General features: G+C 37.4%; 1 pseudogene; it reads left to right on the forward strand.

The window, feature by feature from the left end:
- The first annotated feature begins 932 nt into the window (after positions 1–932).
- Positions 933–1,050, forward strand: LOC111731956 (annotated as a pseudogene).
- The last annotated feature ends 1,965 nt before the right edge of the window (positions 1,051–3,015 follow it).

Consider the following 3,015-nt stretch of genomic DNA (forward strand, 5'->3'; position numbering starts at 1 on the left):
AGATGAGCCTGTATGATTCATTTGAAATAATTAGCCAAGACAAATAGATATATTTAAAGGAAGGGAAAATAAGTACAAGTACTTTGTCTAAGTTTGACATCCTATGGGTCTTCATAGTTAAACTAACATCTAATTTTAAATGATGATATATTGATAAGTAAAACTCATTAGATATTTTCAAAACTGTTCAAACAAACTTCTTTTTAAAAAACTATCTTTATAAGACAAAAAGTACAGTCCAGTAAAACTGCTACAAGGAAGAGAGTGGCAATAGTTTCCTGCCTGTGTTTCATACTTTCATTTCTGCCCTATTCCCCTGACCCCCAAATCTATTCTCAACATAGAAACCAGAGGGGCCTTTAAAAACATAAAACAAATCATATTGCTCCACTGTTTAACACCCTTTCATGGAAAATTCAACCTTCTTTCCATGGTCTTCCAAGAGCCTGCATAATCTCACTTCAGTTTAACTCTCCAAAGTCTTACTCCCATCATCCTCCCCCCTCTACTCATTATGTTCCAGCCACTTGGCCTCCTTTCTTTTCTGAAACCTGCCAAATTCTTTTGCACTAACAGGCTTTTGCTCTGGTGGTTTCTAGGCCTGGAATGCTTTTCTCAGCTCCTCTCATGCAGGCTATTTGTTAACCTTCGGTCTAGATGTCACTTCCTCAGAGAGGCCTTCTAAACAACATTCTCTAAAGAGGCCTTCCTCAGTTACTTTTTCTAGTTACTGTGTTTATTTTCTTCAGAGTAATGATCATAATTTACAATTACCTCATTTTACTTGTCTTACTTTTCTTCTGTCTTTTCTCCCACTGGAAGGTAAGCTCCTTCATAAGCTGACATGATGAAAGATTTGGAAAAGTTAAGAATTTTGTTAAAAGTAAATTTTGTAGGATTTTTAAAAAGCAATTAAAAATTATAAGTAAAGTGTCTGTGGCCATGCCACCCTAAACACACCCGATCCCATCTGATCTCGGAAGCTAAGCAGGGTTGGGCCTGGTTAGTACTTGGATGAGAGACCACCTAGGAAGACAGGTGTAAAAAAAAAAAAAAAAATTACTAGTAAAGCATATAAGTTCTACAGAAAGGAAATAAAATCATAGTATCCTATTGCCACATTATTATCGATTTCAATATATTATAGTGACATAATTTTATTGGAGTGGTAGGGGTGAAAGCAGTATGTGAATGCTAAATGCCCCTGTGGAAGTGGGCATTATTGATCCAACATCCACCACCTTTCCCCCTTTGCATATGGCTACATAGTCCAGGTGTAGCGGTTGGGCTCATTAATCTAAATTCATTAGTGTAATCCAATCCCTTTGCCACTCTAATAAATTGATAGATGGGCAGGCCTAAGCCAAAAAATTTATGGTATTCCCTAGACCATAGGGGATGGTTCAGGAATGAACATATTACTCAGTCTATAGTATAGAGATCTAAGAGTTTGTCAAGGAATTCAGAAAAGGGATGTCCTTATTGTAATGTGAAAGATCAGAGAATGAACCTCTTTCTTCCTCTGGATGTTGGGTGTGTCAGTGTGAAACCAGGAACTGTTATAGATTGTTAGCCCCACAAGAGAAGCAGTCTAAGGTTGGAACCATCACACAAGGGAGAAGGGAACTAAGAGAACCACAGAGAAATGGAGCTAGAGCCGCTGAACAAAGCTGACTCGGGTTCATCAGAAACTGTGGAAATCAATGCATTTCTTATGTCTTAAACTGGCTGAGATTAGGATTAATAGAAGTTGAGGCATCCTAACTGACAAAATCCTACTCTCTCTTAACAAAAATTGGATATTATCTAAGCTGTTAATATATATTATTTAGAAAAATGGAACTTGCTAGCATAAGAAACAGCTTTAAACACTCCAAACACTTTTTTAGAAAAAGTCTTTGCCTCTGGAAAACAAGGACTAGGGATAAAGAGAAGAAAGATGAGGCACAATCTATTCTTTTTGATTGTTAGCCTTTCAAACAAATAAAAACTCCTGAACTGATGATAGTTTTGGTGTCAGGCAAATGATAAGATCAGATTTGTTTAGTGTTGAAAAGAGCAAACACTACCTTCCATGTTTTGCCCTGCCCCGACCCACACATATGGGGCTAGGAAAAAAGAGAAGAGAATCATGTCCTTTTTGAGTATAAACACACTCATAACTGAGCTCCACTTAATCTTAAGGCCACTGTAACTCTTTGGAATGAATAACCAACTCTCTCCATTCCATCTGTAAAACACACTGACTGATGTCATTGGCATGTTGAATCTCTAAATGCTTACAGGTGGTAAGCTACTCTAGTACAACCTACATTTCTGCTCCTATAAGTTGAAATGTGTATTTAAAGAAATTATATGTTTGTTCTTAAATCTGTTAATGCTGATTGTACTTGTTATTGCAATTATATAATTGAAAAATTATGTAAACTAATGAAGAAGGCAAACAATTTCTATGAAAATTTCATGAAATGCTTTTGAAAAACGGGTTGAGTCTGGCACCTACAATCAGGGCTACTACTTGGTTAGGCTTGTACTAGTCTATGGTCATTCTTCAGGATTCATCCAGGTTTTGCAGGGGCAGACAGGTAAATTAAATGAAGATATGCTAGGGATCATATATTAGTCAGGGTTCTCCAGAGAATTGAACCAATAGGATATATATAAAAGGAAATTTATAATAAAGAATTAGCTCACACATTGTAGAGACTGAGAAGTTTCAAGATCTGCAGTCAGCGAGTTGGAGATCTAGCAGAGCTAATGGTAGAGTTCTAGTCGTTGTCCAAAACCTGAGAACCTGGAGAACCTGATGGTATAGGTTTCATTCGAATCTGAGTCTGAAGACAGGAGAAGACATGTCCCAGCTCAAAGACAGTCAGGCAGAGAAGGAAAATTCTCCCTTACTCAGCCCTTTTGTTCTGTTCAGGCCTTCAACAGATTGGATGAGGCCCACCCATCTCATCTAGAAACACCTTCACAGACACACCTAGAATGTTTAATCAAATATCTGGGTAGCCC

The sequence above is a fragment of the Pteropus vampyrus genome, unplaced genomic scaffold (genome assembly GCF_000151845.1).
Source record: "Pteropus vampyrus isolate Shadow unplaced genomic scaffold, Pvam_2.0 Scaffold11, whole genome shotgun sequence".
Classification (NCBI taxonomy): Eukaryota; Metazoa; Chordata; class Mammalia; order Chiroptera; family Pteropodidae; genus Pteropus; species Pteropus vampyrus.